The sequence below is a fragment of the Ornithorhynchus anatinus genome, chromosome 2 (genome assembly GCF_004115215.2).
Source record: "Ornithorhynchus anatinus isolate Pmale09 chromosome 2, mOrnAna1.pri.v4, whole genome shotgun sequence".
Taxonomy (NCBI): Eukaryota; Metazoa; Chordata; class Mammalia; order Monotremata; family Ornithorhynchidae; genus Ornithorhynchus; species Ornithorhynchus anatinus.
Window position 1 is genome coordinate 13519099 of NC_041729.1, and position 25627 is coordinate 13544725.

Consider the following 25627-nt stretch of genomic DNA (forward strand, 5'->3'; position numbering starts at 1 on the left):
TGCTCTGCACATGGTAAACACTCAAAATATTCCATTGATTGATTAAGTGATCTGTCCTATTCACTCTCATACTCGGGTTCATTTTTATTTGGAAAAGGAGGATTGTGGTCTGACAGATTTGGGGAGAAAAGGGGTGATAGGGCCGAGAAGAAAGATGAGCAAGGGGTTTGACATGGAGGAAGTGAGAGTGGGAAGGCTAGTGAAGTGTGGCAGCAGAAGAGGTGCAGATGAGGACAGGGGATAAAATGGAGAGCGTGCATGCAGACCCTTAATGTCAATGGTGAGGAATCTTTGCTGCAGAAGATGGGAAACCACTGGAGAATTCTATTGGGTTGCTTTTGCAGCTTCTCCGACGGACTGGCTGAAGTTGTGTATAGCAAAGTCTAAAAGTCCCCTGGAAAAATGAATGGTTTTTTTTTTGCATTTGTTAAGCACTTATTATGCATCAAACACTGTTTTAAGCGCTGGGGTAGATACAAGTTTATTAGACCACACATAGTCCCTGTCCCACAGACTAAATAGGAGGGAGAACGGTACTGGATCCTCATTTCACAGATGAGGAAACTCAGGCACTGAGAAGTTAAGTGATTTGCTCAAGGTCACTCAGGCAAGTGATGGACATCCTCTGAGGCCCAGGTCTGGACTATTTCCCACTAGATCATGTTGTGTCTGTAAACTTGTAAACTGGTTGTGGGTAGGGAACGTGCCTGCCAACTCTCATACTGTACCCTCCCAAGCCCTTAGTACAGCGCTCTGCACACAGTAAGCTCTCAATCAATGACTGATGGACTGAAACTGAGGCACAGAGAAGTTCAGTGATTCACCCAAGGTCACACAGCAGGTAAGTGGCAGAGCCAAGATTAGAAGCCAGAATCCTCCGACTCCCAGACCTGTGCTCTTTTCCACTAGGTCATTATGAGCGATAAAGGAAAATACAAAGGGCTACAGAAAGGCTAAACAGTACAGAGAAACAGTTATAGAACCTGAAATTGCACAGATAGAATGTCCTTATAATTTTGATAATTTTATCACATTAAGGATCCTGTGTCAGACCCCTCACATAATGCCAGGTAAGAGAGAAACCTGATTTGCCTTTCTTTATGTGAAACTTGAACTTTCCTTTTAAAATTTCTCACACTTTGAAACACAAGCTGGGAGGAGAAGTTCAGATTTTTTAAAAATCTATCAGATACTAAGTTTTGATAGACAAAGATTTTCTTTTCCATATGAGAATCAGAGTTACTTTTTACTGAAACAAAAGGCACCTTGATAAACGGATTATTTAGTTTCAATACAGTTTCTGAAGAAACCCCTCTATCCTTTGCTAAAATTATATATTGCAGTTTGCAATTTCTTAACAGCCAAATCCTCAAGAACAGGTATTATATATCTCTTAAAATCCCTGTGGGGATATTTCTCTTCTTTTTCTACAGGAGAATAACTCCATTCTTATTGTCAGGTACTACTCAATCATACCCTTTTATCAAGAACGGCAATAGACCCTGCATTTAAAATGCACCCCAGAAAATAATCCAGAATTTAATGTAGTTACCTTATTTGCTTGCTTCAGGCAGTAAAGAATGATCTTTACATATATATGTGGTGGAATAACTTGTCAGTCACACAGACACTGATTTAACCACACCCATACAGGGGTATGATTTTCTTATGGGTATCATACGGTACTTTGGAATAGAAATGGGATTCCTGGTCAGGCAAAGGCAATATATTCAAGGTCAAAAAAATCAATCAATGGTACATATTGAGTACTTGCTGTGTGCAGAGAACTATGCTAAGTGCTTGGGAGAGTACTATACAACAGTGTTGGTTTACACGTTCTTTACCGTCAAGGAGCTTATAGTCCTGAGTGGGAGAAGTAGGTAATGAAAGCAGTTGGCCTGGGGGTCAAGTGAGTTCTAATTCTGACTCCATCACTTGTCTGCTGTGTGAACTTGGGCAAGTCATTTCAATTATCTGTGCCTCAGTTCCCTCATTTGTAAAATGGGGATTAAGACTGTGACGGCTATGAAGGCTGTGAAGCCTATGGGGAGACAGGGACTGTGTCCAACCCAATTGGTTTATGTCCACCCTGGACTTATAAAGGTACCTGACACAAAGTGAGCGATTAACAAATACTACAGTTATTATTATTATTATTATTTTTAAAAAAAATTCTTGTAAGGAAAATGCATTCTTCCAAATCCAAGTGAAAAACTTTTTTCCCTCTCTGCCTAGTCAGCCATCTAGAGAAGGCATATTCAATATAGAATAATGATGTTCTTACATTGTGGTATTAAAAGCCTTTATTATAGAGCCCTTTACCACCTTAAATTACACGTAAGAACCACTTAATCAAACCAGAAGGGAAAGATGGTAATGGTTTAACAGCCATGCAGTTATGCCCCTAACAGAATGTGGATGAAACAGCAAAGAACAATTTATCCAATTGAAAATGCTGGAAGACATTAAGCCGGATAACCTAAGCACCCACTCTGGAATTCAAATGACTACATTTACTGCTTAGATTTCATAGAGTTTTGAAAACATTTAACTAGGTCTGTTCAAAGAAAGATGCATCCACTTATCACAGATGGCGGTATTATTGTCAGTGAAACCTTTACATTAGTCCTGCGAGTCCTAATTATCTCAATTCATATAAATAAAAAAGAAACAGCACTCCTGTCCTTTCATTTAAAAAAACCCCAAAATTCTGAAAGCCTTTTTTCTCAACAAAAATTTTGCTTATTTTCTATGAAGACCACATATTTTCCTTTTCACTAATTAGTGATAGTAAAAAAACCCCAAAAACAACACAAAAAACTATATAGCTTAGTCTGTCTTGCATGGTTTTTTTTCTAGACATTGAAACTATCATCTTTTGCCTCCTGGTGTCCGTGTGTATTTTAGAGATATTGGTACTTTAAAGAAAAACAACTGAATATATTAATAATAATTTTTATGATAAAAAACTGTTTTTCAAAAATTTTAGCTGGTTGAAAAATATGGAAGTCAGGATGTCCCGGATTCTAATGCCAAGCACCACCACTTATCTGCTGTGTGACCTCGGGTAAGTCGCTTCATTTCTCTTTGCCTCAGTTATCTCATCTATAAAATGGAGATTAAGACCATGAGCGCCATGTGGGACATGGACAGTATCCAACCTGATTAGCTTGTATCTACCCCGGTGCTTAGTACAGTGCATGACACATAGGAAGTGCTTAACAAATACCATTGAAAAAATGAGGACCATGAAGGTATCTTCCCTTTTGATCATTATATTTAGATTTTTATTCATTAGCATGAAAAAATAATATTAAGGCTGTGTCTGCACAGTGAAAACCAAAGCTCAAGGTGGTTATCCCCCAAATTCAATAATTGGGTTTCACGCCCTGAAGTCTCAGCTGTGAGGCCTAAACGATAGAACACAGAATTTAGAGTCGGAAGACACATAGCATAATCCCAATTCTGCCAGTTATTTTCTTCATCTGCAAAATAGGGACAAAATTGTCGGCGGGGAATGTGACTGTTATAATGTTGTGCTGTACTCTCCCAAGCAATTAGTACAGTCCTGTGCACAGTAAACACTCAATAAATGTGATTTATTTAGAGCTTCATGTAGAACAGGGGCTGGGTCCAAACATAACTTTGAACCTACTCGAGTATTTTTCGTTAGGAGAATGAGAAACAATAGGATGTGAAATCATCTCCTGAATGGAGAACTGAAATAGGGAAACAAAGCAAGGAGAGCAGAGGAAACTTTTTAATGGAACAGTAAAACAAAGCCTCCGACAATGTTACATTCTAGCTGAAAGTTAGAGTCAATTACAGAAGACAGCTCTGCATGATGTACTGCTATTAAAAAGAGAATGGTTTTCCTTAAGCAAAAGCTTTATATGGTAGAGAGACAATGAAGTTGAAGAGAAATCAGCACCAGGTGCTGCAAATATCAAACACAACACAACCAGGGACAACCTTTCATGTGGACACTGTGGCTGGGACTGTGGATTCCCAAAAAGGTCTTTTCAGCCACGCAAGCAATCGACACTGGTTCGATTCTCGGCCTCACTTAGGTTCTGAAAACGGGCCTAACAGTGAATCCCATGACTGGAATCCCACGGTCAAGGCTGACCCAATTCCACCGAACGCATTTTCCTCCCATGCTCCCTAAATCAGGGCCACCTCTCCAGAAACAATCTTCTTCCTATCATCCTAGGACCCCGGATGGAGAAGATGGAAAGGCAAGATCGATGCCGGTACCCAGTCCCTAACAGCTCACAACTCCTGCTTCATCTCTCCCTGAAAGAGACACCTACTATATTTAGCCACATCTCATGATGGAAGGAAAGGCCTTGATTTACGGTAGGTTCACGCTCTTCTTCTCGTCTTTTTATTATGGAAACTTCTCACGCCCTTTCATTTACAAACCCAAAGGCTTCAGTCATTTTTGCTGCCTGTGTTCACGTCGACTCCCGGCTTTATAGGACATTCAGGACTGAAATCTATAACTTTTTCTCTTAGATTGGTTGATGACCTTCAGAGACGGTAAAACAATATTCTCCACGCAAAGGGCAGTGAAGGTTACGTAGATATCACTTCACCTCCTAATAAGACCACCCCCACCTGCCTCTCGGTGTTGAGCCCTTCTGACCCACAACCAATGTGGTTGTCAAAACAGGGATATTAATGTCTTTCAGCCCAGTAACCTGGAGGAGGAAGAAGGAATGGGAAAACTAGTCTCCATTAGGAGAATCCAGAGGAGACTTGAGAGCTTGCAACAGAAGAATATAACTCATTTCAGGAAGACTCATAAAAAAATAAAGTCATCTTTCAATCCCCCCGGGGGTTGGGGGGGGAATCTCTTCACATGTAAAACATTTTTTTTTTTCCTATATTCCAAAGGGTTGGTAATTTTCCCTGTGGGTTCAGCTCCCCTCTTGTTTCTGACACCTGAAAGGCAGTAAGAAGGACCCCTCGATGTAGAGAGAGTCATTATCTCAACTTGAGATAGAGACTCAAGAAGGAGGCAAAGGTTAAGTTTTCCCAAGTGATAAACATGGACTTCAATAATAATAATGGCATTTGTTAAGCACTTATTATGTGCCAGACACTGGACTAAGTGTTGCAGTGGCTACAAGCAAATGAGATTGGACACAGTCCCTGTCCCCCGTAGGGCTCACCGTCTTCATCCCCATTTTACAGATGAGGTAACTGGAGCACAGAGAAGTGCAGTGTCTTGCCTAAGGTCACATAGCAGACAAGAGCCACAGGCGGGATAAGAACCTATGATCTTCTGACCCTCAGGTGGGTGCTCTACCCACTACTCCATGCTCCTTCTCAGTTTTATAACTTCTCAGCTGCTCCTCCCACTTTATAGCAGTGGGAGGCAGGTTACTGCGTGGCTCAGTGGAAAGAGCCCGGGCTTGGGAGTCAGAGGTCATGGGTTCGAATCCCAGCTCTGCCACTTGGCAGCTGGGTGACTGTGGGCAAGTCACTTGACTTCTCTGTGCCTCGGTTCCCTCATCTGTAAAATGGGGATGAAGACTGTGAGCCTCATGTGGGACAACCCGATTACCCTGTATCTACCCCAGAGCTTAGAACAGTGCTCTGCACATAGTAAGCGCTTAACAAATACCAACATTATTATTATTATAACTGGTTTATTCAGGGTCACCTAAAGGCAGAGTTTTTTCCCCTTTCACAGAAGTCACCTGACCTTAAGTAGCACTAATAGCGTCTGACTCGCTAGCAGCGTGGTACAGTGGAAAGTGCGCGGGCTTGGGAGTCCGAGTTCATGGGTTCGAATCCCGGCTCCGCCACTTGCCAGCTGTGTGACTTTGGGCAAGTCACATCACTTCTCTGTGCCTCAGTTACCTCATCTGTAAAATGGGGATTAAAACTGTGAGCCCCATGTGGGACAACCTGATTACCTTGTATCCCCCAGCGCTTAGAACAGTGCTTTGCACATAGTAAGCGCTTAACAAATACCACCATTTATTTTTTTTTATTTAGCAAGCTACCAGTAGGACAAATAAATGCTAGTCTTCTTACTTATAGCTTGGCCCTTTGGAGCTGCAAATAGGTGGGTTTGGGCAATGGAGACAAGACGGTTGGGGCCCAAGCCTGTATTCTTATGCAGGGCACGGAATTGACCCAGGAATCTGCCTAACGGAAAATAACGCCCGGTGGTGCTTCCCCAGCCTCCCTAGACACCACGGACTGTCTGAAGGCCACCCCAGGGAGCTGTGTGGGGAGGATCCGGAGAGATGAGGGAGTGAAACACTCGGAAATGTTCTCTCCTCTTTGAACAGACTTACTGATGATGAGCTTCCCAGCAGGGAGTCAGAGTCGAGACTAGTGACACGTGGCTTCCTAATGTTAGTTTTAATAATAATTATGGTATTTGTTAAATGCTTCCCAAGTGTCAACCACTAATCTGAGCGCTGGGATAGACACAAGACAATCAGGTCATCCCACGTGGGGCTCACAGTCTTAATCCCCATTTTACAGATGAGGTAACTAAGGCACAGAGAGGTTAAGTGGTTTGCCCAGGGTCACACAACAGACTTGTCCGTCCATCTCCCCCGATTAAACCGTAAGCCCATCAAAGGACGGGGACTGTCTTTATCTGTTGCCGATTTGTACATTCCAAGCGCTTAGTACAGTGCTCTGCACATAGTAACCGCTCAATAAATACTATTGAATGAATGAATAGTAAGCACTCAATAAATACTATTGAATGAATGAATGAATGAAAGTGGCGGAGGCCAGATCAGAACCCATGTCCTCTGATTTCCAAGGCACGCTCTCTCCACTGAGCCATGCGTCTGGACAGTGCAATGCCCACTAATATCAAACAACTGCTATGTAGGTTTTTCTCCATGGTCCGTGTAAAGTGCTTACCACATGCCAGAGCACTGTCCTAAATGCTGCAGCAGACAGAAGATAATCAGATGGGACACCGTCCCTATGTCGCACAGGGATCTTGAGGATTTGGGCCAAATACGGATTTGCTGTCCAAAAACATCTTCAAAAAGCACCCTTGTCCTTTGTCAAACTGGCTACCATTTAGCAAGACATGTCAGTAGGCTCGCACTCATTCAATAGCATTTATTGAGCGCTTACTATGTGCAGAGCACTGTACTAAGCGCTTGGAATGTACAATTCGGCAAATGTATTATGAGAAATGTATTGTGAGAAAATGTATTTTCTCAGTGTGGACCAGCTGTGAAAGTAGGATTAAAATCCATATTCTCCAGTTCCAAAGTGTTTTTCCCACCAAAGGTGGGGCTCAGGTTTATAAAACGGATCAGGCTTTAGATGTACAAATGAAAAGGCTTCTCTTGGAAATGGGCCCATTGGCTCAACTAGCCAGCTGAAGAAACAAAGCACATTAATAAATGGCACCTGTAACTTTCCAACAGGTTCAGTCCCTATAGGTAGAATTTATTCTTTCTCCCCTTCTCAGTTAGGGTTCCTGGATTCAGCTTGGCTGGAAAGGGAAATGAATGAGCACACACTGGACATGGCTACATAATGTGATCCAAGGATTTGTCCTATTCAACATGGGGAATAGTTTCAATCTCTCCCCCCAAGGGCAAAGGTGGGCAGCAAAGAGCCCCACGGATGCCAAGCCAGACGTTTCCAGTTTCGACAATATGAGTAACGTATTTGGGTCTGCTATTCTTCAACCACTGTCTAGTTTAGGAATTTGGGAGGCTTCTGCTGGATTGGCTGGGAAGTCACCCTCTGACTCCTTCTCTTCTCCATTCTCATCTTGTCCACTCTTGTGCTTAGGCCAAACTTTCTTAACTTCTTTAGGCCAGGGCACTATATACCCTATTTATTTTGTTAATGAGGTATACATCCCCTTGATTCTATTTATCGTGATGATGTTGTCTTGTTTTTGTCTGTCTCCCCCGATTAGACTGTAAGCCTGTCATTGGGCAGGGATGGTCTCCATCTGTTGCCGAATTGTCCAGTCCAAGCGCTTAGTACAGTGCTCTGCACATAGTAGGTGCTCAATAAATACTGTTGAATGAATGAATGAACATTCATTTGGTACCAAAAACATGTCATGGTTATTAAATACATTAGACTCTGTTCCCCCAAGTGCCTCTTTTGCACAGGACAGACCACATCAAGGGTTCTAATCATAATGACGGTGGTGATGATAGCATTCTTAGGTACTGTGGACCTAATCAACGGGGTAGATACAAGATAATCAGATCACTCAATCATTTTTATTAAGCTCTTACTATGTGCAGATCACTGTACTGAGTGCTCGGCAGAGAACGATATAAAAGACTCGTTATTCAAGGAGCTTGTGGTTCAGAAGGGGAGTCAGACATGAATATAAATACATTATGATATGTACACAAATTCTATGGGACTGAGGGCGGGTTGAGTTCAGGGTGCAAATCAAAATGCAAGGGTGAGTCAGAGGAAGAGAGAGAAGAAATGAGGGCTCAGTTAGGGAAGGCCTCCTGGAGGAGATGTGATAAGACACAGTCCCTGTCCCACATGGGGCCCTCGGTCTAAGAGGAAAGAAGAGCAGATATTGCACTTCCATTTTACAGATGTGGAAACTGAGGCACAGAGGACTCAAGTAACTTGCCCAAGGTCACACAGCAGGCCAGGGGCAGAACTGGGACTATAACTCATTTCTTCTGATGCCCAGTTCTACGCTTTTACCATAGCCATGCTATTCCTAGGTGTTCAAGAGTCTGAAAAGATTAATTACCCAATTCGCAGCATCAGATACTGGGAATAGAGAGAATCCTATTTTCTTTCCACTAAATTCCTCATTCAACCTCTGATGAATGGAAACAGTGCGTTCCAGCCTGGAAAGTGAGCACAGACCTGCAAAGCCTTTCTTCCTCTCCCCAGAAAAGTGAGGCAAGGCAGTCCAAGTGAAATTTACTCGATAGCCAATTCTGACCATCCTCGTTCTCATTAATAGGCTCTCTTGCCCGGAATCACATGGTCGATACCCTTTCACGAGCGAGGCAACAGGGACCGGAGATCTGTAGAAAAGAGTGTGGGTCCTTTCCAGATCACCAAGGTCATAAAGAGAGATTAACCAAAATCACTGATGAGAGAGCACAGGGTATGGCCTCCTGCTTCGACCTGTCTATAACCAGTAACGTTCCTCCGCTCACTTAGCATCTGCAACACCCCATTAAGGTCTCCTCTTTGGGCCTGCGGACCTTGGGTATTTAGTACGTTTAATACCAATACTAGAGGTTGAACACCATTTGATCCTCTAAGCAACCAAATCTAATAACTTCAAGTTTCTATTGCTCTTCTGAGGAAACCCAAAGAGCCCTATGACATTACCACGCTCCGGAGAAGAGTTTACTGCTTCAGTGCATCTGGCCTAGTAGAAACAAGAATTGTGGTACTTCCAAGACGGTTTATTTGGCTGCTTTCCCCGTCCCTTTAGCCTTGTAAGCCTGGACACTAAATGGCCCACGCCCAGAGGAACTAAGAGAGCAATTTGTCCAGAAGTAGCCAGCATATCCACCCGAAGCACATCTAGCGGGTGACCCATGAGGCAGCGGCTCATCTCTTGGAGCTTTTAATAGTCCTTTGTCTTTTATGTTGATAATATATGTATTTCATTTAATTTTCCCCGCCTTATTTGCAGATCGTGAGCCGCTGGAGGACTGAGACCATGTCTCTCTTTCACCTGTGTATTTTTTTCCCAGCAATTAGTCAATCACAGGACTCAGCAAATAGTAAGTCCTTATATATACAAATACTACTTGGACTACTCCTCAACCTTGCCTTGAGTAAAAGCACTAATTAAGCCACAGACAACAACTTCCCAGAAAGGCTTAGTGATCCAGATTTTTCTGAAACAGTGCTTTATATCTACAAGTTTTCACTCCGATTTGCCAAGCTTGACTCACCCAGGCAGGAATGCCATCCCTTCTTCTGCCAGGCCCAATCATAATAGCAATAATAATAATAATTTAAAAAATCACATTTTTTTCAAGTGCTTATCATGTGCCAAGAACTGTCCTAAGTGCTGGAGTAGATGCAAGATCTCCACAAGAGGCTCACAGTCTAAGTAGGAGGAAGAGCTGTCCTTGAATTCCCTTTTAATTATAGCTGAGGAAACCGAGGCCCAGAGACATTAAGTGCCTTGCCCCTGGATACACAGCAGACAAGTGGTAGAGCTGGGATTAGAAGCCAAGTCCTCTGACTTCCAGACCCTTTCTTTTTCCACTACGCCATACTGTTTCTCATTTGACATTGCTGTTTCCCCTAAGGGGATGAGGAGTTGCAAAATTTCCCTGAGTGGAAGGCTGTAAGCAGGGAGAAGGGGCGATGGATTGCTTGAGAGAAAGCACGGCTCATTGGTGGAAAGGGAAGTAGCGGCCTCTGCTTCTCTGACAACCCCCACCTCCTTCCTCTCTTCTCCCCTCGGGAAGCCAACCAGGTTGCCCTCGGGGGTCTGTTTGCTTTGGGTCCCTCCTCCCGAAGACCCAGATTTATTCCAAGGATTTGCCGTTGATGGTTTGTCTGGGAGGCGATGACCTCTGAAGATCCGGGCGGTCTGTTCCTTTTGAAGTTCACTTCCAGTAGGGCTTGGTTTTAGAAGTCAGTCCAATTTGGGACTCCAGTCCTCTGACAAGTGTTTTCTCTAAACCGGCTTTTGATGGTAAACCTGCTGCTTCAGCCAGGAATCTTTAACGGGCATCTGGTTTCCCCTTTACCTCCAGGACTTATGTGGGCCTAATGAGAAGATCAATCTCTTAAGGGGCAGACCTCCTCCGCAGGGCCAGGCCCCAGCAGTCCCAGTCTGATCCACAACTTTGACCTCCCCCTTGGCGGGACACCAAAGAAATCAGCTTCCCATCCTGAACTGGTTTACATTATCAGCTCGTTATTAACATATATCAGAGCCAGATCTCTTACTTTCAGGCATCAGGCTAACAGGAAACGCACAAGGAGGGAGAGAATACTTATTTTTTTTTGATGGGAGGAGGGGGAGTATTTGAGGTAGGGGAAGAAAAGGGAGGGTGACAGACTAGACTATTAATCGAAACCAGACATGCATCCTGGATCCCTAGGCTCTTTCCCACCTCATTTATTGTTCCACAAGAGTCCTGGGAGGCCTGAAGGAATCACTGCTCTGACCACGTGTGCCCGGGAACAGATAAAACCATTCTCAGCTAAGTCTCTAGATCAACGGGCGGATAGGAGTTCCGGTCTCCCGTCTGCCAACATCTTCCCAAGCCCAAACTTCCCTGCTCTTAAACATGAATATGTCCAGCGCAAGCAGGTTGTTCAAAGATCCCTCCAGCTCTTCCTGAGGATAAACTGGGGATTAGCGTAAACTGCAGTCACCGTTTCAGCCTCCCAGAGAATTACTTTGTATAGTAAACTTCAGTCATACTGTGGGCTAAGGGGCTGAGGGGGCGGTGAGTCTCCCCTTGCAGCCCCTTGTATAATAGGAAAGCAGTATGGCCTAATGCATAGAGCATGCGCCTGGGAGACAGACGGACCTGGGTTCTAATCCTGATTGCGTCACTTCTCTGCTGGGTGACCTTGGGCAAATCATTTAATTTCTCTGCGTTTCAGTTACCTCATCTGTAAAATGGGGATTAAGACTGTGAGCCCCATGGGGGACAAGGATTGGGTCCAACCTCATTAGCTTCATTCATTCATTCAATCTTATGTACTAAGCGGTTACTGTGTGCAACACACTGCACTAAACGCTTGGGAAAGTACAAAAGAACCATAAAGAGTGAAAATCCCGGCCCACAGTGAGCTCACAGTCTAGAGGGAGGAGACAGACGTCAATACGAATAAACAGATATCAAGACAAATAAATAAAATTACAGATATATAATAATGTTGGTATTTGTTAAGCACTTACTATGTGCAGAGGACTGTTCTAAGCGCTGGGGTAGTTACAGGGTAATCAGGTTGTCCCACGTGAGGCTCACAGTTAATCTCCATTTTACAGATGAGGTAACTGAGGCACAGAAAAGTTAAGTGACTTGCCCACAGTCACCCAGCTGACAAGTGGTAGAGCTGGGAGTCGAACCCATGACCTCTGACTCCCAAGCCCGGGCTCTTTCCACTGAGCCATGCTGCTTCTCTATACATAAGTGCTGTGGGGTTGAAAGAGGGGAGAAGAGCAAAGGGACCAAGTCAGCGTGACGCAGAACGGAGCGGGAGATGAGGAAAGGTGGAGCTTAGTCTGAGAAGACCTCTTGGAGGAGATGTGCCTTCAGTAAGACTTTGAAGAGGGGGAGAATAATTACCTGGCAGATTTGAGGGAGAGAGGGCATTCCAGGCCAGAGGCAGGATGTGGACTGAGGTCTGTGGCAAGACAGATGAGAACGAGGCAGAGAGAGAAGGTTAGTACGAGGAGTGAAGTTATGAGGACTGGGTTGTAGAAGGGAAGATGTGAGTGAGGTAGGTGGGGGCAAGGTAATGGAGTGCTTTAATGTCAATGGTGAGGAGTTTTTGTTTGATATGGAGGTAGATAGGCAACCACTGGAGGATTTTGAGGAGGGGAGTATATGTTCTGAACGTTGTTGTAGAAAAATAATCTGGGCAGTAGAGTTAAGTATGAACTGGAGTGGGGAGAGGCAGGAGGTTGGGAGGCCAACAGGAGGTTGATGCAGTAATCTAGGTGGCATAGGTTGAGTGATTGTACTAACGTGTTAAAGGTTTTGGATGGAGAGGAAAGGGCAGATTTTATCCATGTTGTGAAGGTGGGACTGACAGGATTTGGTGACGGATTGAATATGTGGTTGAATGAGAAAGAGGAGTCAAGGATAATGCCAAGGTTACGGTCTTGTGAGAGGGGAAGGACGGTGGCGCCTTCTACGGTGACGGGGAAGTCCGGCAGAGGACAGGGTTTGGGTGGGAAAATAAGGAGCTCTGTTTTGGATGTGTTAAGTTTGAGGTGATGAGAGGTCATGTAAGTAGAGATGTCTTGAAGGTGGGAGGAGATGCAAGGCTGCAGAGAGAGAGCGAGTGTGAGAGAGAGATTAGGGGAGGAGATGTAGATTTTGGTATCATCTGCAAAGAGATTGTAGTTGAAGCCGTATAAGTGAATCAGTTCTCCAAGGGAATGAGAGTAGATGGAAGCTAATAATAATAATAATAATTGTGGTATTTATTAAGCGCTTACTACGTGCAGAGCACTGTTCTAAGCGCTGGGGTAGATACAGGGTAATCAGATTGTCCCACGTGGGGCTCACATTTTTTTAATCCTCATTTGTACAGATGAGGTAATTGAGGCCCAGAGAAGTGAAGTGACTTGCCCAAGGTCACACAGCAGACAGGTGGCGGAGCCAGGATTAGAACCCATGACCTCTGACTCCCAAGCCTGGGCTCTTTCCACTGAGCCACGCTGAGAATAGAAGGGGACCAAGAACTGAACCTTGAGGGACCGCCCCCCAACGGTTAGGGGGTGGGAGGCAGAGGAGGTGCCCTTGAAGCTTGTATCTACTCCAGTGCTTAGAACAGTGGTTGACGCATAGTAAGCACTTAACAAATGCCATCATTATTCTTATAATAACCTAACTTGTCACAGGGGATGTCTGTTTCCCATTTTCTGAACCTCAGTTGAGGTGTAACACCTACCTGAGCTCAACTCCATTACCCCCCTGCAGTCTTTGTGATGGAGTAGGACAGAAAAGCCTGCTGGTCTTCTAGAGTAGAAAGAAGGACCCTTTCATTCATTCATTCATTCAATAGTATTTATTGAGCGCTTACTATGTGCAGAGCACTTTACTAAGCGCTTGGGATGAACAAGTCGGCAACAGATAGAGACAGTCCCTGCCGTTTGACGGGCTTACAGTCTGATCGGGGGAGACGGACAGACGAGAACAATGCCAATAAACAGCGTCAAGGGGAAGAACATCTCGTAAAAACCGATGGCGACTAAATAGAATCGAGGCGATGTACAATTCATTAATAAAATAAATAGGGTAACGAAAATATATACAGTCGAGCGGACGAGTACAGTGCTGTGGGGATGGGAAGGGAGAGGTGGAGGAGCAGAGGGAAAAGGGGAAAATGAGGCTTTAGCTGCGGAGAGGTAAAGGGGGGATGGCAGAGGGAGTAGAGGGGGAAGAGGAGCTCAGTCTGGGAACGCCTCTTGGAGGAGGTGATTTTTAAGTAGGGTTTCGAAGAGGGAAAGAGAATCAGTTTGGCGGAGGTGAGGAGGGAGGGCGTTCCGGGACCGCGGGAGGACGTGACCCGGGGGTCGACGGCGGGATGGGCGAGACCGAGGGACGGTGAGGAGGTGGGCGGCGGAGGAGCGGAGCGTGCGGGGTGGGCGGTAGAAAGAGAGAAGGGAGGAGAGGTAGGAAGGGGCAAGGTGATGGAGAGCCTTGAAGCCTAGAATGAGGACCCTTCCCACCTCCACCGGACACCATCTCTGTATCATATCAGCATCGGGAGGGTAATCGGCAGCAGGAATAGAGAAGTTGACTGCGCATCACTACTACTCATTTAGACCCACTAACTGGCTCCCTTGACTTCCAAGATTGAAGGCACTTTCCAAAGGAATCCGACTGACTCCCAGGAAGTGGAGTTTATCCCGGGAACATCACATTCCTTTAAGGTTCGTCAGGGCACAAGGTATTGCTCTAAGCTCTCTGTTACTGGAAGCGTGTTGAAGTGGCTTGACCTTGGGTAAGTCACTTAATTTCTCTTTGTTTCAGTTTTCTCAACTGCAAAGCGAGGACTCAATGCCTGTTTCGGCTCCTACTTAGAGAAGCAGCGTGGCTCAGTGGAAAGAGCCCGGGCTTGGGAGTCAGAGGTCATGGGTTCGAATCCTGGCTCTGCCACTTGTCAGCTGTGTGACTTTGGGCAAGTCACTTAACTTCTCGGTGCCTCGGTTACCTCATCTGTAAAATGGGGATTAAGACTGTGAGCTCCTCGTGGGACAATCTGATTCCCCTGTGTCTACCCCAGCGCTTAGAACAGTGCTCGGCACATAGTAAGCGCTTAACAAATACCAACATTATTATTATTATTATTATTACTTTGTCTGTGAGCTTCATGTTAAGCTTGTTGCGGACAGAGAATGTGTTTGTTTCTTGTTGTACCGGACTCTTCCAAGTGCTTAGTACAGTGTTCTGCACACAGTAAGCTCTCGATAAATATGACTGAATGAATGAATGTTGGATAGGGACTATGCCCAACCTGATTATCTTGAATCTAACCCAGGAGTTAACACAGTGCTTGCCACACAGTTAAGTGCTTAAAAGATACTGTTTTTCTTCCTACTTCCTGGTGAATTTGTATTTAACCCGGCTCTTAGAACTGTGCTTGCCACATAGTAAGTGCTTAATAAATGTACTACTATTACTAATAATAATAATGTTGGCATTTGTTAAGCGCTTACTATGTGCAGAGCACTGTTCTAAGCGCTGGGGTAGACACAGGGGAATCAGGTTGTCCCACATGGGGCTCACAGTCTTCATCCCCATTTTACAGATGAGGGAACTGAGGCACAGAGAAGTTAAGTGACTTGCCCACAGTCACACAGCCGACAAGTGGCAGAGCTGGGATTCGAACTCATGAGCCCTGACTCCAAAGCCCGTGCTCGTTCCACTGCGCCACGCTGCTTCTCATACCAGTATTATTATTTTGACCTTAAGTGTACTTTTCCTTTACTTACAAAAGGTGTTAGATAAATATCTCAACTGTGTTTGTTTTCCAAATTTACTAAATGTTTAAGCAAATGTCACCGTTATCTTCTGTATGGAAAAAAAAAAAGCACTTACACTATCAAGTGGGCAATTGCCCATTACTGAAAGAAACGGCGTGGCCTAGTGGATAGAGGGACCTGGGTTCTAATTCTGGCTCCATTCCCTTGTCTACCATGTGACCTTAGACAAGTCATTTCATCTCTCTGTGACTCAGTTACCTTATCGCTAAATTGGGGATTAAGACTTTGAGCCCCATGTGGGACAGGGACTGTATCCGACTTGATTAGCTTGTATCTACCCCAGGGGTGAGTGTAGGGTCGGGCACATGGTAAGTACTTAACAAATGCCATAAAAGAGGGGAAGGAAAACAAGCAGACAGATCAAAAAAGAACAGAAACCACACCTAACTGCTCCGTCTCCTTCTTGCAGTCCCTTTGTAGAAATCATTAGAAATTTCTTAGCACCTTTGAATAACTAAAGAAACTGCTTAAATGCAGCTGTGGGCAAGGAGGGTAGTGTAGCTTAGTGGCAAGAGCCGGGGCTTGGGAGTCAAGGGTTGTGGGTTCTAATCCCAGCTTTGCCACTTGTCTGCTGTGTGACTTTGGGCAAGTCGCTTAATTTCTCTGTGCCTTAGTTACCTCAGCTGTCAAATGGGGATGAAGACCGTGAACTCTCACATGGGACAACCTGATTACCTTCTATTTACCCCAGTTCTTAGAACAGTGCTTGTCACATAGTAAGTGCTTAACAAATGCCAACATTATTGTTATAATCTACTCATGTACATAATTATAAATGTAATTTGATTTATTTTTATTAATGTGTATATGTCTATAATTCTATTTATAATGATGCTACTGATCCCTGTTTCCTTGTCTTGATGTCTGTCTCCCCCTTTCTGGACTGTCAGCCCGCTGTGGGCAGAGATTGTCTCTATGTGTTGCTGAATTTTACCTCCCAAGTGCTTAGTACAGTGCTCTGCACACAGTAAGCACTCAATAAATACGATTAAATTGAATATTCAGGATTCCTTTCAGCAGTTACGTTTAATATTATTTAGATTCTCGTAGAGCAGGTTAAACCTAGCGATTAAGCCAAGAGGTTTACTCTAGACAGAGTCCCCCCTTCCCCTGTCCCCTCGGAGCTCTCCCAACAGGCCTAATATATAAAAAGCCTTCCTAGAATTTTCCCCAGCCTATACCAGCCCCGGAAATGAAGCAGTCAGGGATCACCGAAGGACCAGCTGTTCCTCATTGAGTCCGGCCCTTTAAAATCCTTTCATTTCCATCATTAAACAACCACCCCGAAATGGTGTGATGACTAGAAGTTCCTTGTCCTTCAGAGTGTTTGCCCTATCCTCATGGGATTTCACACCCAGACCCAGTGGGCAACATTTTGGGGCATTTCGACTCAGCCAACATCACTGCCATGCCACAGTGACTCAGTGACTTTCCATTTGGTTCAGAACGACTTTCCTCTAGTTTTCCAGCAAAGTAAGAATCTGTCCCTGCCATCAAGTTGGCTTGGTCAGTCAGTGCTGGGTTCCGAAAGGAGGAGAAGCTGGAACCGCTCTTGATGAGATCCATATAATAATAACCATTAGAATAAAATCCTAATCCCTCATTTCACCTACAGTTTAGAATGTAAGCTTTTTGTAGACAGGGAATGTGTCTACAAACTCTGTTGTATTCTCCCAAGAGAATACACGGTAAGCACTCGATAGAGACCACTGATGATAAAGATACTTCCTTTTCCTCACCCTTCTGTGTGAATAATAATAATTACAGTATTTGTTAAACACTGTGTGTCAAGCACAGTACTACGAGTCGGGATTGATACAGGCTAATCAGGTTGGACACAGTCCCGGACCCACTTGGGGTTCAGTCTTAATCCTCACTTTACAGATGAGTAAAAGTGAGCCGCCCAAGGTCACACCACAGAGCTAGGATTAGAACCCAGGTCCTCTGTCTCCCAGGCCTAGATTCTCTCCACTAGGCAACACTGCTTCTCCAATTTACTTCTGGACTAGGAGCTTTACTTTTCAAACACTTGATATTCACTCCACCCTCGGGCTATAACACTTATGCACATATCAGTAATTTAACATCTGTCTCCCCTACAAGACTTTAAGTTCCTGGTAGGCAGGGAGCAGGTCTACCAAGTCTGCTGTACTGTACTCCCCTAAGCATTTAGTACAGTGCTCCATACACAGTAATTGTTCAATAACTACCACTGATCAATTGATTTACAAATATTATAGTTATCCATCAGTGGCATTTTTTGAGCATTTATTCTATGCAGAGCACTGTACTATGCTCTTGGGCGAATACAACATAATAGACTAGGTAGAAATGTTCCCTTCCCAAGGTGAGCTTACCATCTACAGGGGGAGATAGGCATTAAATTAAAATAAATAAAATAAATTAAAATAAATAAAATTAAAATAAATTAAATGGGGGAATGGCAGAGTGTAAGTACATCAAAATAAGCTCTGTGTGTGGAGGTGACTATCTCATACCTAAGGGGTACAGATCTGAGTGCAGAGTTGAATCAGAGAGGAAGGTGGGTGGAGGAAGGGATTAGGTAGGGAAGGCCTCTTGGAGGAGATGTAATTTTAGGTGGGATTTGAAGGTGGGAGTTGGTCAGATATGAAGGGGGAAGAGGCTCCAGGCTACAGGGAGGGTGTGTTAAGTACTTTCTATGTCCCAGCACTGTAGTGAGTACTGAAGTAAGTAAAAGATAATCAGGTCCAGTCCCCTGTTTCACGTGGGGCTCACAGCCTAAGGGCCAGGAAGAACAGATGTTTAGTCCCCAGTTATAGCTGAAGAACTGAGGTACAGAGAAATTCAATGATTTTCCCCAGGCCACACAGCAGGCAAGAAGTGGAGCTGGGATTAGAACGCTGGTCCTCTGCTTCCCAGGACAGGGCTCTTTCCACCAAGTCATGTTGCTACCCAACCTATTTAAAAATTGTGGATTAGTCAAGACATCCTTCCCCTATCTGGTAAAATTGAATCTAATTCCCAGCAATCTGTAAAGTGTGGGGTGAATACCTGGGTGATAGAGATGACTTTGACTTTAGCAGCATATGAGATGCATGCGTAATTTGCTTTTCAACGGTAGCAACTGTGTGGTTTTCTGAGTCTTTAATTCGCCAAAGCTCCCAAGATGATTCTCTTTACACAGTGGGAACTCAACACAGGGTATTGTTTGGATCTTCCTGGCACTAGTATCTGAGTAATAGAGAAATCTTCTAGCACCACCGGTTATTAATAAACAATATCACAATTAATGTTTGCCTAGTACAGAGCCGGCTCTAACTCATTTTTAAGAGTAACCCTGAAACTTGCTCTGTATCACCAGGCAATCTACAACACTCTTGAACCACTTAGATACCTTCAGTGCAAAGAACTGACATTGAGATATCTGCCCTTTGACCTTAGAAGCTGTTGGAATGGTATTTTTAAGTACTTGGATCAATTATATTTAGCGAGTGCTTACTTCACACAGAGCACTGAACTAAACTCTTGGGAGAGTACAATATAACTATGTAACAGAGTCGGTAGACACAATCCTTTGCCGAAATGAACTTTCAGTCAGGTGGGTGACAGACACTAATATAAATAAACCACAGATATGTACATAAGTGCTGGGCTGGGAAGGTGGAGGATAAAGGGAACAAATTAAGGTGAGGCAGAAGGGAATGGGAGAAGAGAAAATGAGGGCTTAATCGGGGAAGTCTTCCTGGAGGAGATGTGCCTTCAATAAGGCTCTGAAGATGGGGAGAGTCATTGTCGGATATGAAGAATTACTATTGTTTTTGTCCGTCTGTCTCCCCCGATTAGATTTTAAGCCCGTCAACGGGCAGGGATTGTCTCTATCTGTTGCCAAATTGTCCATTCCAAGCGCTTAGTACAGTGCTCTGCACATAGTAAGCGCTCAATAAATACTACTGAATGAATGAATGACTGAAAAGAGGGAAGCATTCCAGGCCAGAGGGAGAATATGAATGAGAGTTCAAAATTGAGACAGATGATATCAAGGTACAGAAAGTAGCTTGGCACTAGAGGAACAAAGTGTGGGGGCTAGGTTGTAATAATAATAATAATAATAATAGTATTTAAGTGCTTACTATGTGCCAAGCACTGTTCTAAGCGCTGGGGTAGATATAAGGTAATGAGATTGTCCCACGTGGGGCTCACAGTCATAATCCCCATTTTACAGATGAGGTGACTGAGGCACAGAGAAGTGAAGTGACTTGCCCAAATTCACACAGCTGACAGGAGGCGGAGTCAGGATTAGAACCCACAGCCTCTGACTGCCAAGCCCATGCTCTTTCCACTATGCCAGCAGAGTAGTGAGGTGAGATAGGCGGGGGCAAGGTGAGTGACTGTAAAGCTGATGTTAAGGAGTTTCTCGTTGATGTGGAGGTGAATGGACAACCACTGGAGTTCCTTGAGGAGTGTGGAAACATGGACTGAATAGTTTTGCAGAAAAATAATCTGTGCAGCAGAGTGAGCTATAAACTGCAGTGAGGGGGAGTCAAGAGGCAAGGAGATTGACACTTATTCAAGGCAGGATAGGATAAGGGCTTGGATTAATGTGGTAGTAATTTGGATGGAGAGGAATGGGTGGATTTCAGTGATGTCGCGAAGGATGAAATGACAGGATTAAGTGACAGACTGAACGTGTGGGTTGAAAGAGAGATCAATCAAGGATAACTCCAAGGTTACGGGCTTGTGAGACAAGAAATATGGTGGTGCTGTCTACAGTGAGGGTAAATTCAGGGGGAAAACAGGGTTTGCAGGGTTTGGATAGGAAGATAAGGAGTTCTGTTTTGGACATGTTAAGCTAAATTCTCACTTACTGAGAAACAGTTTAGCATAGTGGAAAAAACACTGGACTGGAAGTCAGAAGACCTGGATTCTCATGAAAGTTCTGCCACTTGCTTGTGTAACCTTGGGCAAACCACTTAGTGCCTTGGTTTCCTCAACTGTAAACCAGGGATGCAATACCTGTTCTTCCTTTTACTTAGACTGAGCCCCAAGTCGGACAAGGGCCTTTGTCCGACCAGATTAACCTCAGCACTTGGAACAGTGCTCAACGCATAAAAAGTACTTAAAAAATACCATTAAAAAAATTATACTTGCTGAATGTTTCTTGATTACCATACAAAATCAGCTGTCATATGAAATCTCTTCAGAAACACAGAGCTCTGGAGTCGGGCCTTGAAACTAGTTCAGAGTATATGACGCATGGATTAAGAAAACATCAGACAAATCTTTTCTAGGGCAACATGCAATCTCGCATTCACAAGTCAAAACCCACCGGTGTTTACTTTCACACTGATGTTCTTTTTTTGCATAATGACTATCTACCCTAAATCGCTGAGGCTTCTTAAGATAATAAAAGCAGTTAACTGTGAATCAACACGGGGAAGTTGATTTAAAGTTGCCTTGAAGTGATCAATTAGGGAGAAGGAGAGACACCAGAGTGAGGGGTGGTTGAAATCTTCACACAGGTGGGCTGCCAACTTTAGGGACATTGAGTAGAAATAGGGTGGCCAACTGAAAACTGGACCGTTCAGTTATAAAATCAGATGAATGGCTGCAGTAAGTAGAAAGTCAGAAAGGTCACATAAATATAAATAGAGTCAGAACTAGATAGGCCCGATATATTAGAAAAGGCGTCTTAAAATCAATCTTCTGCCTTGATGGATGTCAATGAGTCTCTTCTGACACAGCAGTGATCTTTGTAAGATAACATACGGCAAGTTTAAAATGTCAATTGAGGATTGCTCAGGAGCAAAAAGGCGAAGAAAAGGAAAGTTAAGGTGATAGCTTGCTTTAATATGAATCCTAAAAACTTCAGCATCTGTGCAATAAGTCAGACTAGAATGAGACCTCTGTTCAATGCTAAAAAGCATTTTAACCACTTGATTTCCTCTTCACTTAAGTGGATTGAGAGCTCCGACTTTGTCAACCTCGGGCAACTGGAGGGAAAGTGTTCAGGTGTAGATGCAAAGCCTGAATCCTGATGTAGTTTAACAAATACAAGCCATATCATGTCTCTTCCTTCCTATAGCCACTACAGTGCTTTGCATACAGTAATAATAAAAGTGGTATCTATTAAGTGCCTAAATATGTGCCAAGCACTGTGTTGAGCTGGGTAAAATACAAGATAATCAAGATGGACACAATCCCTGTCCCTCACGGAGCTCATACTTTAAATAAGAGGGAGAACAGGTACTGAATACTCATTTCTTTAGATGAGGAAAGAGGGGCAAAGGAAAGCTAAGTGACTTGCCTAAGGTCACAAAGCGAGCAAGTGGAGGATCCAAAATTAGAACCCAGGTTTTCTGACTCCCAAGTCCATTCCCTTCTAACAGGTCATATTGCTTCTCCGTAAGTGCTCAATAAAGACTGTAAGCTCGGTGTGGGCAGGGAATGTGTCTGTTTATTGTTATTCTATACTCTCCCAAGCACTTAATACAGTGCTCTGCACACAGTGAGGGCTCAATAAATACAACTGAATGAAATATCATTACTACTATGATTAGGGCCATAGGAGGAGGGGAGGCTAAAAATCTTCATAATAATAATTTTTAAAACAGGATACTAAGCACTTACTATGTGACAAACACTGTGTTAATACAAGACTATGAGATTAGACCCAATCCTTTTCCCACACAGGGCTCACAGTCAACTCTATGTCCATTTTGCAGAGTAGGAAACTGACCTCTCAGGATCACACCTGGAGAGTTTCCAGTCCTCTACCAGTCTTGGCTATGAGAAGGAGAGTCAAGCAGAGGCCTACCCATTCCATTCCTAGCTTAGCCAGTGGTTAGCGAGTGGAAAGCAACCTGCTACAAGTCAAAACTCACCTGTGTTGGGCAGCAGCGTCGCGGGAGAGAGTCGAGGGTGGAGACTCAAGTTTACCATGCGGAAGAAGGTAATGGTAAACCACTTCCGTATTTTTACCAAAAAAACTCTACAGATAGGCTACCAGAACGATTGCAGATGGAGGTGGTGTGTTATAGGAGAGATGTATCCACTGGAGCCACTATGGGTCGAAAGCGACTCGACGGAATAAGACAAGGAATCAGAGATTTAGCGAGTGGTCGAAAGTCACAAAGCAGGTCCGGCAGACCAGGACTTGAACCCATATCTTGGGACTTCCAGTCCTGTGCTTTTTTCCACAAGTCCATGCTGCTCATCCCATACATTGCATGATCCAATTAAATCAACTTGAATTTTCCCTTTAGAGGATGGGAGGGAGAGAGAAGGAGCACCTCTGCGGAACTTCAGCTCTTATAGCGATAGACTCATGGCCCCACTCGTGTTATTTTTTTCCATTACTCCTTTCTTACCAAAAGATTATCTTAAATCTGTCCTTTGGGTACCAGTGACTCAGCCGCAACGTGCCAGCTCAACAGATGATAGTTCTGATGTAAAATTCCCTAGTTACATAGACAAACCTCAGTTGTTTAGCCAATTTCTAGAAATCCAGATGATATTCCCCAGCGATAACTGTGCAGTTACAATTGAAGCGTTTCTGGAACAGAATCAGAGCCCTTAAAATCTGTTGAGAGGAACGGTCTGTCAGAGAGCTTTCAGTGTCTGTGCTGCTGATTCCTCCCTCCATTGATCATGCCTTTATGGGAAAGTATTCGCCTGGAAAACCTTATTCCAGTGACCCCAGAAACACTGATGGCCTCCTGCCCCAGCCAGACAAGGAGAGAAGATGGAGAGAGTGCAATTGTCCTGGGGATGCCGAGAAAATCCCCTTAGAATTTAAGAATGATAAGATTATTAGGGGAAAAGGGGGCACATTGTATCACTGATTTGATTCAATTCTTCCCCAGTCCTTTATCTCGCTCTGGATTTAGGGACACCAAATGCTTCCTAGTTTGATCCCCGAACTAAGATCAGCATTAGAAACAGAACACTAATCCGCTGGGCGGAGCATTTTCCTGGGTTATTTTCAATGCATCAGCAGATTCTGTAATATTACAAAACATTTCTGAGCCTTTTATCTTTAAAGGTTCATTTTTTTTTTTTAATGTACAACATAATCATTGATCCTCAGAAGCCACCAGACAATGAATTGGTGAGAAACTCATTTTCTTTTTCCTCTAGTATACTGAGACAGGAAATTGAGACAGAGAGAAATAGCATTTTACCCGTGGTAGTGGGAAACACACCAGAGCTGAGTTCAAACCCATTCATCCTGACTTTCCATAATAGACTCAGGGAACACCATAAAAGGAAAAACTTAAAAACAAACAGAAAACACATCCTGAAAAAAACAAAGAACCAAGAGAGCGGGGAGATACTCAAAAAGAACCTGCCATCAAAATTGGTCCAACAACTTTCAATCGACAAATGATCAGTTCTTTAAAACCCTTGGGTCACATTTGCTGCTTGAGCTATCCCCATTCCAATTTCACCCTGCCAGCATCATTCAGGTTTACAGATGAATTCCCTCTTTAAGTTGCTCTTTGTGGAGTCTCCGTTATTAAATTCCCTCAAGGCTCCCTGCTAGGGGACTCCCTCCCTCCAAGATCTGCCCGAGCCTCAGCAAGGTCACCACCTTCAGATGTGGTGTTCATAGCTGGGCTCTATTTTTCAGGGGAAAGCCCTGAACGTTACTCCACAAAGACAGAAAAATCATTCCCTTTCACCCCTCCACGCCTAAGCCAAGGGCAGATGCACTTAAAAGCAGAGAAGCAGCGTCGGTCAGTGGAAAGAGCACGGGCTCGGGAGTCAGAAGTCATGAGTTCAAATTCCAGCTCAGCCGCTCGTCAGCTGTGTGACTTTGGGCAAGTCACTTAATTTCTCTGTGCCTCAGTTCCCTCATCTGTAAAACGGGCTCAGATCACCTTCTATCCCCTCCAGCACTTGGAACAGTGCTTTGCACATAGTAAGGGCTTAACAAATGTCATCATTATTATTATTGCTAAAAAGGACTTTAGAACATTTCCCCACAGCTCACCAACTTCAACGGTTTGTAAGAGATCTAGGAAGGGCAGAGTAGTTCTGTGATTCCATGCCCTCTGACTGGGATTTTGCTATCACATGTGTTTGGCATTAGCAGATTCTTGCATTAGCAGCTGTAGCTTTTCTTCTAGTCTTTATGCTGGGGGAAGTGATTCAGATGAACAAGTTCTTATTCAAACATGATCTGAGCCTCCATACCTAGATTCCGACTCACTGTATTATGCTTTACAAGTCACTTGCCCCTGATGTTTGAACATCAATGGGATAAATGATATAGCTTACTATAAAGACTAGTGTGATTAACCCCAAATCAGTGGACCTATTACTTACGGGCCCATGGAAATTTAAAATCTGTGAAAACAATAATTCTGAAAACGAGTGATCAGTCAGGTTGGGTCAACACTAACAATACAAACCGCAAAACTGAAGAACGAGCCAGATAATTCAGGTAGATGCACTTTGGCACAAAACAGCAGGAAACAGAGCCCCAGGTGATTATATCATCCATTAAATTATCTACTTTATTGTCACTTCTTTTTGCTAGTTTAGCCCTTGCCTAGGTTACACAGAGTAACTCACAGTAATACAGATTTGGACATCACCAATACTGTATCGATGCATCAAAATCACTAAAGAAGTGCATCATCTTCACCACAGATTCCCTCTAGACTGTAAGCTCATTGGGGGCAGGGATGTGTCTGTTATATTGTACTCTCCCCAGTGCTTAGTACAGTGCCCTGCACATATAAGCACTCAATAAATATGACTGTCCGTGCTTTCCTAAAAAAGTCTGTGTCCTGAATAGGTATTGGATGGCTTGTCCAGATTAACATCCTAACAGAAGGCAGAACTCCGTATAGTTTCTCTGACCCTCGTTTTCTGCATTTGTGGGTGAATTATAAAAGACTAACCACTGTGCACTGGCTCTCTGGATATTAA

The 25627-nt window shown here is 43.9% G+C and overlaps 1 protein-coding gene and 1 non-coding gene across 2 annotated transcripts in view; one reads left to right on the forward strand and one right to left on the reverse strand.

Moving 5' to 3' along the window:
* LOC100077095 (transmembrane protein 132C) overlaps positions 1–25627 on the reverse strand; it is a 427350-nt gene that overhangs the window by 298086 nt on the left and 103637 nt on the right. The window lies entirely within an intron of this gene.
* LOC114809677 lies at positions 22425–22562 on the forward strand. The gene has a single exon (XR_003757454.1). It is a non-coding gene; the product is annotated as a small nucleolar RNA SNORA7 (small nucleolar RNA).